Source organism: Chiloscyllium plagiosum, chromosome 30 (assembly GCF_004010195.1).
Source record: "Chiloscyllium plagiosum isolate BGI_BamShark_2017 chromosome 30, ASM401019v2, whole genome shotgun sequence".
In the NCBI taxonomy this organism is placed as follows: Eukaryota; Metazoa; Chordata; class Chondrichthyes; order Orectolobiformes; family Hemiscylliidae; genus Chiloscyllium; species Chiloscyllium plagiosum.
Window position 1 is genome coordinate 25,134,212 of NC_057739.1, and position 14,701 is coordinate 25,148,912.

Below are 14,701 nucleotides of genomic sequence, written 5' to 3' on the forward strand. Positions count from 1 at the left end.
TAAATATATACATAATCGGAAATAAACTTTAAGAAATCTGTTTCAGCAAGAATCTGACTCTTTGTTGTATGTTATGCAGACTAACATATAGAAAACCATGAACTGCATCATGTGAACAGCAGGTTGTGTACTAAAAACTCGCTGTTAAAGCTAGTTAATGTCAAGAAGTGGCTGCTAAAGGGCTGAAAAGGTGGAAGCAGCATGATGTTTATGCAAACTGACAGTCATCCATCAATCCGTCTGCATTCAGAGTTGAAGTTACAACTATTACCAAGACAGAAGCGTTACAACCAAAACTAAAACATTTAACTTGCAGTAAAGCACAGTGGTACCCAACCTCTTTCTGTCTCTTTAAAGTAAACAAACACAAGAGTGATTGTTAATCATTTTTTGAAGGCACTTTTAAAAGGTGCTGAAGAGCAGCTCTGATCTAAGAAAGTAATTCTGGAAAAAAAGTACAGAAAACAAAAACAGAAGAAAATATTTTCTATGCTGAAAAGACTTCTCCATATCTAGATGTCAGTCAATTCAGTGGTTTTTCCTTTTCTGAAACAGTGCAATAAAAGTACATGTGACATCATGACTGCTTCTTTTCTCGCACAAAAGCCATCTCAGGTATGGGTGTGCAACCTTTAACAGGCTAAAATACAGGCCAAATAATAGAATACAATAGAGAAGCAAGCAAAAAAAAGAAAGCAAAACAAGCATCACACTGTAATATAGATTTTACTGGAAGTTTATGAAGCCTAAATCTACACAATAAAGGAAACATCTAACCATGAACTGGTTTGTCACCAACTCTTTGACAGGACAAGGATTCACCAACCACTGCAGTCTATTTACTTTCATTCAATTATTCCCATGGAGTCAAATTGCTATATATCTCTCTACATTAGCTCCATATTCCTCAATTTCAATCCTTTGTTCATTAATACCGCATGTTGGAGATTTCTATCTTTGATTTTAATGGTTGAGTCTTGTTGGTTTCCAACATTCTCAATTCTACAGCAATGAGTATTGATTTTCTGGTTGCCCATTCTATTTTTTTCCATTTCAGAATCATGGGTTCACTTCCCATTCCAGAACATGAACAGTATACCCACATGAACACAAAAATCAAGGCTCATACAGAATCGCAGGACAAAGGGAACATTGCATCTTTCAGCGGGAACATTAAACTGGGATCCTACCCCTACATAGCAACAATGGCGCTACTTCAAATGTACTTCATTGGTTGTGAAGCACTTTGAGAAGCTTTATTGCAAGTATTTCTTATTTTTTGTAAACTTGCCAACAGTAATCCCTTTTATACTTTCCGAGCAGTAACCCAAATGGAAAGTTTTTGTGGTCATCTTCTGTAGGACTTAGTGGAACTTTTAACTTCAATGAGAACATCAAATTGGTATATATCAGACATTATACCTGAGGTTGGCCTCACAGTAAAAGCAATTGAGTGGAGTGTGCACTGGGTGGTCGAGCTGTTCCCTCCCATTTTGTGACCTGCCAAAGTCAAATTTCACTCTTCATATCCCATCCACAGTATCTCCTATTGATGTACTGTATGACATTTGTTAGCAACTAATCTTGGGTTACTGCCTTCTAACTGAAGATCTTTTCTAACTTACTTCAGTTGCATGACACGTCAAAAGAACAAAGGAGATTTTTCTTGAATGTCCAGGTCTTACATGCATTGCTACTGGCAAAGCTGGTCTGTCTGTTGAATTCATATCAGCTGTTCGGATAATGTCTTTCAAGTGTTTGTTATCAATTGACTTCAATGCAGCCAAAGGCAGCACAGACTTGTTACATTTTTTCTAAGGGCCTGCTGCCGCAGTGAAAAAATCTCTTCCAAAATTACTCTCCCCTTGTACATCAGGACGATGCTTTGGCTGTAATGTTTTACTTTTGTGATATGTCCAATTCATCTGATACTCTACATTTCATTGAATGTAAACAAGTAAACAATCATTGATGAAAATTAAATGACGTTTCTTCCTTAAAAATAAAGCTGAATGTTTTATTTGGTTATCTTTGGTTATCTCAAATACTTAATGAGCTCAGCATGGATTTCAACAGAAACAGATTGTAAAACTCATTCACCAAGGATAGTATCTTGTTCCTCATTTGTTTTTTGAGTAATGGAATGCAAAATATTTTTTCAGAACCCTGACTATAAATTTCATATAGTTCTAAAGTTAATAATAAAGCTTTAAGTTGTGCTTTATCTTAAAACTGCCTAAATGGTTTATGGTTAATTTGCCATCAATTAAATGTTTGCAAGATAATCTTACTCAATTTCCTCTTTTTCAAGTTTGAGACTTCCGAAAACTGCTATGTCAATCAGATTACCTTGACCAAGAGGAACTTTGCCTTCATTTACATCTCTCTCTCTGTTCTCTAGTTATTGTTTTCTTTTTCCTGATACAAACTAGTCTTATTGCTGCTTCATAGGCTCTTCAAATTACTTTTCAGGCAGGAGGATGCCATCTTTTTTTTGCTGAAGCCACCTCATTATTTCTTCCTTGGAAATCTTATGTTTTGAACCAATGTTCCTCCCTTTTCATCTTTTGAAATGCTGAAACCAGGCTGTCCCATGACCGCATAGAAATCTAGACCGTAAATTTCATTATAGGGATCATACCTGATGCCCAGATACATGTGCTCCTGAATCCCAAAGCCAATGCTTCCAGTGTTGCAGAAGTTCCACTTCCTCAGTTCATATTCCCGAATCTTTAGACCTTTCTCCAGAATTTCCTCAGTCTCGGCTCCTTGGATTGCGCAATGAACAGCAATCTTCTCTCTTCATTTGATACCAAATGATTACACAGTACAGTAAGCTTTGGAAGACCCTGGGATCTGGTCAGTGAGTTGCTCCAACACTTTAGCAGCTCTGGTGAGTCTGTCACCACTTTCACCCAGGCAGCTTTTTGAACCTAGCTTCCTAATGTGGAGTTCATGTGTAAGATCTTCCTTCTTTTCACCTGCCATTCCCACAGTAGCTTGACAGTAAAGGTTTCAGCTGAATTTTCAGCCTTGTGTCAGTGCTTCTTCCTTTAGAACTAGGATGAAAATTTGTGATATTTATTACTATTAGATCCAATGTAGGAGTTCCACTACTTCATTCTAGCAACACGCCAAACAGTTTCTTAACGGGATTACATGCCTTGGGCTGAAGCTTACATCTTTAGGCTAAGTCTAAGTTGTGTCAGGTTTTTTGGAGGGTTTTCCGCTGCATGACCAAGTGAATTCTCTCACTGTATGTTACCAACTCGCCGCATTAATTACCTACCCACTCCACGGCATGTGTCACGTTGGATTCCAGTACCATCTTACCATTCGCCATTCCCAGAGCAACTAACCACTCAACAGATATTTGCCCAAACAGCACCATCCCTCATGCCATACTATTTGTAAAAGGCTGCTGTGACCTCAGGTTAGCACTGGTATTCTGAAGTTGCTTTAGTATTGATGGCTACAATCTGAAGATGAAATGGAAGATGGCACCACAATTCTCCAAATATTTCTTATTCATGCCATTATCCAAATGTCTTTTAAACATTGTAACTGGACCCATATCCACCACTTCCTATGGAAGTTCATTCCACACATGAACCACTCTTTGTGTAAAATAATTGCCCTCATGTCTTTTTTAAATCTTTCTTTTCTCACTTAAAAATATCCCCCCTAGTCTTGAAATTCACACTCCCCAGGGAAAATAAACATCTGCCAATTCATCTTATCAATACCCCTCATTATTTTATAAATCTCCATTAGGCCACCTCTCAACCTCCTACGCTCCATTGAAAAAAGTCTCAGTCTATCTAGCCTCTCCTTGTAACTCAAACCTTCTATTCCTAGCAACATTCTGGTGAATTTCTTCTGAACCTTCTCTAGTTTAACAGTATCCTTCCTATAACAGGGAGACCAGAACTGGTCACAGTACTCCAGAAGATGACTCACCAAGGTCCTGTATAATCTCAACTTAGCATCCCAACTCCTTTACTCAAAGTTCTGAGTAATGAATAATTATAACAATAATAATAATAACAACAACAATAATCATGTATCCATCCAGATGCCTTTTAAATGTTGTAAATGTACCAGTTTCCACCACTTCCTCTGGCAGCTCGTTCCATATATACATCATCTTCTGTGTGAGAAAGTAACCCCTGGGTCCTTTTTAAATCTTTGCCCTCTCACCTTAAACCTCTGACCGCTAAGCTTTGGACTCTCCTATTGTGGGAAAATACCTTGGCTATTCATCCTATCTACACTCCTCATGATTTTATAAACTTTTATTAGGTCACCCCCTCACCCTCTGATGCTCCGGGGAACAAAGCTCTAGTTCAAACCCTCCAGTTCTGGCAACATCCTTGTAAATCTTTGCTGCACCTTCTCAAGTTTAACGACATCCTTCATATCCTAGTTGTCTTGCTAACAATCTTGAAATTGTGATCCGAGATATTGAGATACCAACCAGTGGAAACAGAATACAGAGGAACCTCGATTATCTGAAGGACACTGGTGGGGAGGATTTCATTTGGTTAATTGAATTCTGGGTAATCGACTGCTGGATAACATAGTTTAACCAAGCATCGGGACCTTACGATCTTGCCGGTTAATCCGATATTCGGATAATTGAATGCCGGATAATTGAGGTTCCTCTGTACCCTTCTTTACCCTGTCAAAATTATCCATAATTTTGAACACCTCAAAAAGGTTACCTCTTGATCTTCTCTGCTCCATGGAGAATAAGCCCAACCTCTCTAGCCCTTCCTTCAAGCTAAAATCCTTCATTATTGGTATCATTTCAGTAAGCCACCTTTCAAATCTGGGGCTTTAAAATCCTTGGAGTAGATTGAATATATTGAAATAGATTTCAGAGCTAGTTTGTTCTTTTCTTGCCCTTGTTACCATTGTGCCCTTTTATTTTGTGTTCTCTATTCCTTTATTTTTCACTGTTGTGTTTAATGTGTTTATTTGTCAAATTAAGAAATACAGACCTGTCGTATCAAATTATACAGTTATGCAGTTATACAGAGCCTTGTTGAGGCCACACGTCGTGTATTGTGCAGTTTTGGTCTCCTAGACTGAGGAGGGACATCTTTGCTACTAAGAGAGTCCAGCGAAGGTTCACCAGACTGATTCTCGAGATAGCAGGACTGATATAATAGGAAAGGTTGGGTCAACTGGGTTTGCACTCACTGGACTTTAGAGGAATGAGGGGGTTCTCATAGAAACATATAAACCCCTGATGGGACTGGACAGATTGGATGTGGGAATGATGTTCCTGATGTCAGGCAAGTCCAGAACTAGGGGTCACACTCTAAGAATAAGGGATAAGCCATTTAGGACTGAGATGAGGAAGAATTTCTTCACTCAGAGTCGTGAACCTGTGGAATTCTCTCCCACAGAAAGCTGTTGGAGCCTGTTCATTAAATATATTCGAGGGAGCTGAACATGGCCTTTGTGGCTAAAGGGATCAAGGGGCATGGAGAGAGGGTGGGAATGAGATACTGAGATTGCATGATCAACCATGATCATATTGAATGATGGTGCATGTTCAAGGGGCCAAATAGCCGAAGGCCCTGCACCTATTTTCTATGTTTCTGTGTTTCAGCCACTAGAGGGTACTTGCACCAAATAAGCGAAATAATATCACATGGGCTTCCCTGAGATTTCACACTGAATTGGGGAGATAAAATGGCAGAACCAAACATCCCTTACAAAGAGATAAGCTTGCTTTGTTCACAAAATCAGTTTTTGATACTTAGATAGCTACATATTTTTAACAGGAATGCTCTGCATTTAAATTGAAATTAGCCTCTGATGTTTAAATTCACTTTTAAATCTGTAAAAAGCCTTTTAACTGCTATATCTTAATTTTTAAATCAGGAAGCCATCTGATAGGTTTTTAAAAGAAAGAGATACAAGACTTTTGGCCAGAAAGAACTTACATTTTAAATAGAAGAAAGTCCAGACAGCCTCCTGGCTTCTAATTAGCAGATCTGTACTCATCAAAAATATAAACACTTCAAATGCATTCACATACAGAACTCTCTAATCTTCAATGAGAATTCCAGGAAGATGGTATCATTTGTAATCTGCAATGCCCTCACAATCTACCAAAGGTGCAGTGATGGGATTGTTCCCGTCAGTGGGATATATAAACCCGCTAACCTTGCAGGACACCTTCCCACTGTGTCCCTTCTTGCAGCTCTTGTCTCTCAGGTGCCCTGTAGACTAAGGACAGTGTCTGTGCTTTTGGCTGCATGTGAGAGAGAGACAGCAATGGCATTTCCATAATGGCATTCCTCTTGCTCCAGTTCTTGCTCTGTTTGAATGGCCTGGCCGAGTATCCTAAAGGAGAAAGGCACAACAGGACAACTGTAGTGAGGACAGGCAGGGAAAGCAAAAGCTGCCTGCCTGCTTACACACTTGCAGCTTGTGAGTCAGGGACTATTGTGACAGGAGCAGGGTGTGGGACATGAGAAGGGCCAGGAGGAAGGAGGATATAGTCTTCTTCAAGGCTGGCAGCTCTGCTACTGGTGACAGCCTCCCCATTGATAGCAACCACCTTCTTCTCTGCAGCTGTGCTGCCATCTGCAGCTTAGTTAATGTGGCCCCTATAAGTTTCAGACTCATGTTCAATAGAGAGTATGGTGTCAGTGCAAGTTGTGCAATCTGTTGGGATGATGTGTTCAACATGGTTCAATAGCTGGCAAAGTATGCAAGATAAGAGATGTAGCTATGAGGTTTGCAGCAGTGCTAAAGTCAAACGGTGAGGTGAAGCTATGAATATTAGACATGAGTAGTGATTAATAAAGATTGTTAATAAGTAGGCGAATAAGTGTGTATTGAGCTTTGGTGAAACTAATCATGCATTTGGAGGTGGAAGCAGTTTTAGCAACAACCATTGATTTCTTCTGTTAGATCATTGAATATTTCTGCAGCATTGGGTCCAGTCCTCAGGGCTTGACTCCTGGGATAGAGCCATGGCTATCTGGTCCCATGGTCTTTGCCAAATTTGCCTTGAAGGATTATAGGCCCCTTATAGATAGAACACACCTGTCCTCCTCACCACTCTTTCACCAAGCTGTCCTGGGCAGCTCTCTGGCATGTTATGCCCTAATATTTATTCAGACCCTCTTCAACAACCATATCAAGAGTCTGCTCCAGCTACATTGGATAGTACAGAAACCTAGCTCCCCTATTGAACCACGCAAACACTCAACAGTGGATTCTGCCTCTCCCTATATCTGTAAACTAATCCAGCATTACAATGTTCTGCGGTACCTGCTCTGCTTTCATTCAGCTTTTTCAAATATTTCGATTTAACTGCTGTACAACTGACTCAATCTGGAACTAAGTCATTACCAGTTAAGCAATCAGATACAGTTACTTGAAATCTTTGTTACAAAGCTTAAAATGTAACTAATGATTTCTCTTCCCAAATTTGTATATATGTAGGTAAACATATATGGATTTTCATTTTATCACCCAAAAACAAAACTAAAAGCTATTGGTTGTTCAATTTATACCACAGATATCCCCTACACCACAAAACATTCTCAGTAGTTTATTCTGTTGAAAGAGATTGTGAATACACTATTCAGCAAACAATTAAGTCAGATAGAAATCAATTACTAAATAGTTAAAAATCACACCACAACACCAGGTTATGGTCCAACATGTTTAATTGGAAGCACTAGCTTCCAATTAAACCTGTTGGACTCTAAGCTGGTGTTGTGTGATTTTTAACTTTGTACAGACCAGCATCTCCAAATCATAATTATTAAATAGTTAGCAAAAAATGATGTAAAAATAGTACCACTTAATAATTGTGCATCTAATGCAGCATGTTAAAGTTTATATATTCAACACGTCGGAGGCTGAGGGGTGACCTAATAGAGGTTTATAAAATCACGAGAGGCAATAGTTAAGGTGAATAGACAAGGTCTTTTCCCTGGGATGGGGGAATCCAGAACTAGAGGGCATAGGTTTAAGGTGAGAGGTGAAAAATTTAAAAGGGATCTGAGGGGCAACTTTTTCACGCAGAGGGTGGTGTGTGTATGGAATGAGCTGCCAGAGGAAGTGGTGGAGGCTGGTCCAAATACAAAATTTCAGAGGCATCTGGATGGGTATATGAATAGGAAGGGTTTACAGGGAAATGGGCAAGTGCTGGCAAATGGAACCAGATTAGGTTGGGATACCGGGTCGGCATGGACAAGTTGGACTGAAGAGTCTGTTTCTATGCTGTACGTCTCAATGACTATGACTTTATGACATCCAGTCATATAAAATAAAGTTGAATTCTTAACTGAATACAAACTTACATTCTGATTGTACTACTTAAAAATGTATTTACATTAATTGGACATATACAAAATATTCCACTTTGTGTTAAACCATGATATAAAACTAAACAAATACATCAATGTGACAAGTGGAATTAAGAAGGAAAGGTTGTTACCATGCCAAATCACAGTTGTTTCAGGGATGTTGGCCAAATACAGAACAACCTCAGTTATCTGAACATCAATTATCTGAATTTTGGATTATCTGACCAAGATCTCAAGGTCCTGTAAAAACGTTACACCAAGGAAGTGTTGCCAACATTGGTGCGATGATTGCGATTGGGAAATCGGAATGCATCAGCAAGGAGGATGTGAGTTGACTGCAACAGCATATGGGATTTTAAATGGTCGAGTGGTTATGGAGTGGGGCGGGAGGGTGTGGTTGGAAGGATGGTCAGAAGAGCTTTTCAGTAATCAAATAAGATTGCAAAGACATGGATAGGATTTCAGCTAGTCTGAAATGGTGAGAGTGTTGTCAGAATTGCGATGAGAATTTTGAAGGCTGGCGAATGAAATGAAATCAGGATGAGTGAGGAGTTTGTATTGGGTGATGAAATGGCTGGTTTTGGTATTTCCAGTGTTTTAATTGCAGAAAATTATGGCCAAGCAAAATTGCCAAAAATATCCACCTTTATTAAGTTGTAACTAATTTTAAGCTAGTAAGTATTTAAAATTAAAAATTACTTCCACGTTAGACGTAATTATTTTGACTTTTATACCTGCTGTGAGGCATAAAGTTGCGTCTAAAGATATATTCGTCCAAGATTGATAAAATTGCTGCCAACAATATATCTTTAATAGATGCCTTATTTGAAGTGTACACCAAGCTGTGATTGGAGCAGTGGAGCAAAGAAACACAAGTACCTCAAGCAAAAGTAACTATATATTTTCTTCAACAAATAACAACCGACCTCCACCTCAATGCATCTTATTTATACAAAAAGTGATTTTATTTGTAAAATATGAATTTTTAAGCAATATCCAGTGTACACATTTTATCGATCGAATGAAATAAAAACTCTGTAAACGTGCCTTTTTACGCAATTATGTTCATTATGGCTTTCTTTGCTTACGGTCAGATCAGTTATCCAAACAATCAGTTATCCTAACAAAACACTCCCCGCCCATCTTGTTTGGATAATCAAGATTATTCTGTACTTGAACTGGGGAGAAATTATGAGCTAACATTTGCCATAATATATTCAACCAGAAGAGGGCATGAGGCACCATGAAGCCGTGCTTTTGCGTCCTAACATTGACAAAGGACAATAATCAAACCTTTTTCTATCTCTTTTTTCCTTTTGTTAACTGTTTTTAATTCCCTAGTCTCTTATTCTAGATTTGAAGCCTGAAAGAATGCAGGTTTCTTGAGATGTTCAACATTAGCGTGACTCAGAGATGAAACTTATTTGCTGGTTAATTCCAAACTGTGTTCCACTGATAGGCTATAATTATCTGATACCGTCAAGGGCAAAATAATCCTATGACTAATGCATTAGCTGAAATTGAGAAAGCTGACAAATACACCTTCCCTGTTTGTGTAGTGTCAGACACGCAGGATAATTTAAATGAAGACATTTTAAATATTAAGGGATTTACAATTTTATGTAAAATTTATTTAACTTGTTACCTATTCCAAAATCTATCTTTTGATTTTGACAATTTCTCATAGTAAAAAATAGAAATTAAGAAATTTTTGTTAATAGTGGTTATTCCAGTGGATCTACAGTCTGAGACTTTATTTAGCAGAGCAAGACATTATTAACATCTATTCCACGATATCACAAAGTCTTAAAGATGCTAACATACAAAACGAGATCAGTTAGCAAAGGCTGCATAATGAACTACTGGTTCAATAATTTGCTGGTTGTGATCTACCTGGTGACAAGAAAATCTTTCAAATTTTGAACTTTATTCATTTTGATGAAGTTTTATGCATGTCAGTAAGAAATTGTTTTTTCTCTCATTCTGATAGAGCTGACTGAAGGCATTCCATTTACTTGTGAGCTGAAAATCACAGTGAAAAATAATTCCATGAGTTATTTTATTGCAGGTGGCATATTCTTCAGTTAATTGGGTTAAGATTTTTGATCCAGGATTAATATTGGCTTCCAGTGTTGCTTGGTTACTTGTATTCATCTGACGCTATTTCCCAAATGTATTAATATAGGGAATTCCAGTTAATACCTGACATCATTAAGATGTTCACAGAATAGATGTGAGTTGCTAGGATATACTCAATGCTGGAATTTCTGTAGCTAAAAGCCTTGGACAAATATTAAACAGCCAACCTGAATATGATGTGATGTAGTTAAAATGACATGCAGGCTGCTATGATGCTGTATTACAAACATTGACAGCTACAATGCTATGTATGTTTCCAGAATGCCTCAAGTGTTCAATTTGATTGATGAACTCTGTAACACACCCTATCATGTAGCCACACTGTGAGCTATGAAATTACTCGAGGTGGTCCACTCTTGATGAATCTGCTGAAGTCCCAGCTCAACACTGTCACCAGAGATAATAAAGTGGAAAAAGCAAACTGCAGCCAACTAATCACATTCAAAAACCAGTCCTTACTTTCAGCTTTGCCTCAAGAAGGAAGTTGCAAGAACTTGGCATTGTAAGTGGGATCCTATTAGGCATTTAGAAGACTTGAATGGAGTATTCAGAAGGAAGAATGTACTGAAATGAGAGCTGAAACTTCCCATTTTGAAGTTAAGGTATAGCAGTGAGCATCTTAGTTAGCGTCATTTCCATCATTGTCCAGGGTGAGATCTTAGATGAAAATGTCCTTCACAGCTCATCTATGGAAGGAGATATTGTAAATCTTCTTCCATGAATCACCTCTGATTGTAAGTTCCTGCCATCACTGGATCTTCTGGGTTTGAAGGTTCTGATATACAATGATTGATATACATTTGTATTAAAAGCTTAATAGGGTTCTTTCCAAAGGCTTGTGTTAGGCATTAAAGGAATAGAACAGAGCAACAACTGCATCTCCTTTCCCTTTGCAGAACAATTTGGCATTTTACATCCAGAACATTCTTTGTCATTGAATATGACAACCTATTGCATTTTGCCATTCTGAACTCAGCATTAAGTTACTAAGTTTAAAAACTTAAAGTGAGACAGGATCTAGTGCGATACTGAAGGAAACAGAAATGGACTGAAGTTCAAATGTGCTACCAGAGAAATGAGACAACTTAAATGCCAGTCTATGTGAAGATGTTTATGGAAGTTTTAGTCAGTGGGAAGGAAAGTTGAGCAAAGTGAATATCGTCCATTCAATTTTTTAAATTTAAAATTAGCTTGGCATGAAGAACAATACAGTAAAAGCAGGTAACTGGTAATAAATCAATCAATCAGCATAAAAACCTCATACTTGTTTTTAAGTTTCTCTGTAGCCTCACCTCTGTTACCACCAGAAATAGCGTGGGAATCAATGAATCTTTTTCTGGGAGACAGGCAGTGACTGGTGGTGTATCACAGGGATCAGTGCTTGGGCCACAACTGTTCATTATATTATGTGAAGGACTTGGATGAGGGAACCAGATGTTAGATTTCCAAGATTGCTGATGCCACAAAATCAGGTGGGATTGTGAGGAGGATGCAAAGAAGCTTTAGAGGGCTTAAACACATTGAATATGTGGGCAAATACATGGCAAATACACTATAACATGAATAAATGTGAAGTTATGTACATCGGTGTGAAAACTAGAAAGGCAGAGTATTATTTAAGGGTGATATATTGACAAGTGTGGATATCCAAAGGGATCTGGTGTCCTTGCACACCAGTCAATAAAAGTAAACAGCTAGGTGCAGCAAGCAATTAGGAAGACAAGTGGTATATTGAATTTCATTGCAAGAGATTTGAGTTCAAGAAGTAGGAATGTCTTACTGCAATTAAACAGGGCCTTGGTGAGACCTTACCTGGAGTATTTTGTGCAGTTTTGATCTCGCTGTATAAGAGAGATGTATTTCCCATAGTGGGAACCTAGTTAAAGTTCACTGGGCTGAATCCAGGATTGTGACACTATCATATGAGGAAAGATTGGTTCAACTTTAGGAGGATGAGAGTGATCTGATTGAAATGTGTAAAATTCTAACAGGGCTGGACAGACCAAATTATGGGGCATGTTTCTCTCTGCTTGGAAAGTCTAGAACCAAGGGGCACAGTCTCAACATATGAGGTAGGCCATTTAGAACTGAGATGAGGAAACAGTTCTTCTATTGTAGGATGGTCAATCTGTGAATTTCATTACCACAAGAGGCTGAGAAGGTCAGATCACTGGGTATATTCAAGAAAGAAATAGAGAAATGTTTAGATATTAAAGGCATCAAGGGGTATGGAGAGAAAGTAGGAATGTGGTGTTGAAGTGGGGAATCAGCCATGATCATAGTGAGTAATGGAACAGAGTTAAAGGGCTGAATGGCCTTCTCCTGCTCCTAAATTTCATGTTGCTATAAGGATATCCAGACCCACAACCCTCTGAGCTACCTACAGTCATCTAATTTTAGCCCCTTGAGTATCTTCAATTCTAATCACTCCAGCATTGGTGCTGTGCCTTCATAGCCTGGCTCACAGCTCCTGAAGCCCCTCCTTAAATCTCTCTGCCTTCCAATCACTCTCTCCTCTGAAATACAGATGGCTGTTGTCATATATTGGAAAGGAGTTAGTTGACCTATGTAAAGAACTGTTAGAATATCTTTATTTTACACTGTCCCTTCAGCTAGTGCCCATGTGCTAATCTAATCTAAAGAAGGTGGCACAGTGGCTCAGTGGTTAGCACTGCTGCCTCACAGTGCCAGGGACCTGGATTCAATTTCTGCCTCGGGCAACTGTCTGTGTGAAGCTTGCATATTCTCCCCATGTCTGTGTGAGTTTCCTCTGGGCGCTTCAGTTTCCTCCCACAATCCAAAGATGTGCAGGTTAGGTGAATTGGCCATGTTAAATTGTCCATAGTGTTAGGTGCATTAGTCAGGGGTAAATGTAGGGGAATGAGTCTGGATGGGTTGATCTTCAGAGGGTTGGTGTGGACTTGTTAGGTCAAAGGGCCTGTTTCCACACTGTAGGAAATCTAATCTAAGTCCAGTCAAAATCCTGTGTTAACAATAGCTATTGTCAACAATTGAACTTTCAATGCCATAGGTATGGGTGAACGTTATTGTTTTTAAGATATGGGTATCCATTATATTCCAATGCTGAAGCTGCACAACTGCAGAATAACTTTTCTTTAATTTTGATGTTTACTTTGAAAGCAAAGCAGCATCAAGATTTCTTCTGTTACTGTGACAAGCAGGGAAGTATGGACACACACTCGAGAAACATGTATACAGTTTCACCATTTCGAGCAGTGCACAGAGTAAATTGTCCTAGTGTTTGACACGCAGGAAGTAAACAGATAAATCTAAGAAAAAGGTGTTATATCCCTTTTGTATTTTGCTTGCCTTCCCTTTGCCTGATAGAATGGATCAGTGATGGAAGCATCTACAATGCTTCTGTCAGTGCTCTTATAGCCTCCAGCTAGTACTAGATCACTGCATGTTCCCACAGACTCAGTTAGATGTTGAACTTGACTCAATGTTGTGTTCAACAACTTTCCAAGATCAGCACCTCATTTTCTATCATAGAGAAGTAAGCCAAATGTAACTGTCAGCATTATCTGAGCCATGAACAAATAATCCCACACAGCATTAACTAGCCGAGAATGCACAGCAGTAACCTCAGACCATTTGAAGTGCATTCATTCTGTTCTGAGATAGGTCACACGAACCCAAGGTTAGATGGATTGGATGTGTGAGTGCGTGTGTATGTGTGTGTGTGATGTTAGTAGCCCTGGTCCAATCCAATCCTTGCCCATTCCATTGCTGAGGTATTGTATTTTAGAGCCCATGATTTTGGACCTGTTTTAGGAGAAGGTGTTTTCATTGCACCTCAGAGAAGGCATGGGAAAAGCCTAGTCTGGAATTGGAAGTTTTCTGACATGTATGTTAAAAAACATCACATATCAGAGTATAGTGGTGTTTGGTACATTAAATATGTATTTAACACAATAATTAAAGATCATTTTCTTTCAGAAAAGGTAACTAACTGTTAAGTTGAGCAGCATTATAAAAGTATTCAGATGTGTGTGGGAATTTCATCCATTGGGTAAAGAGTTTTTCTGCAGTCAAGAAAATTGAGATTAACATTCCAACGTGTTATCTTGTGCCTGTGAATTAATCTTTCATTTGGTTGAAAGGTCAGTCATCTGTTCAGAAGCTGCTTTTATCCTGTCCATTTCCAGATAATCATTCTGAGAATTATATAGAATCATAGAGTCATAGAGATGTACAGC

At 38.6% G+C, this 14,701-nt stretch overlaps 1 pseudogene; it reads right to left on the bottom strand.

The window, feature by feature from the left end:
• Nucleotides 1–2,063: 2,063 nt before the first annotated feature.
• The window catches only part of LOC122564830, a 70,021-nt pseudogene continuing 57,383 nt past the window's right edge, over nt 2,064–14,701 (bottom strand).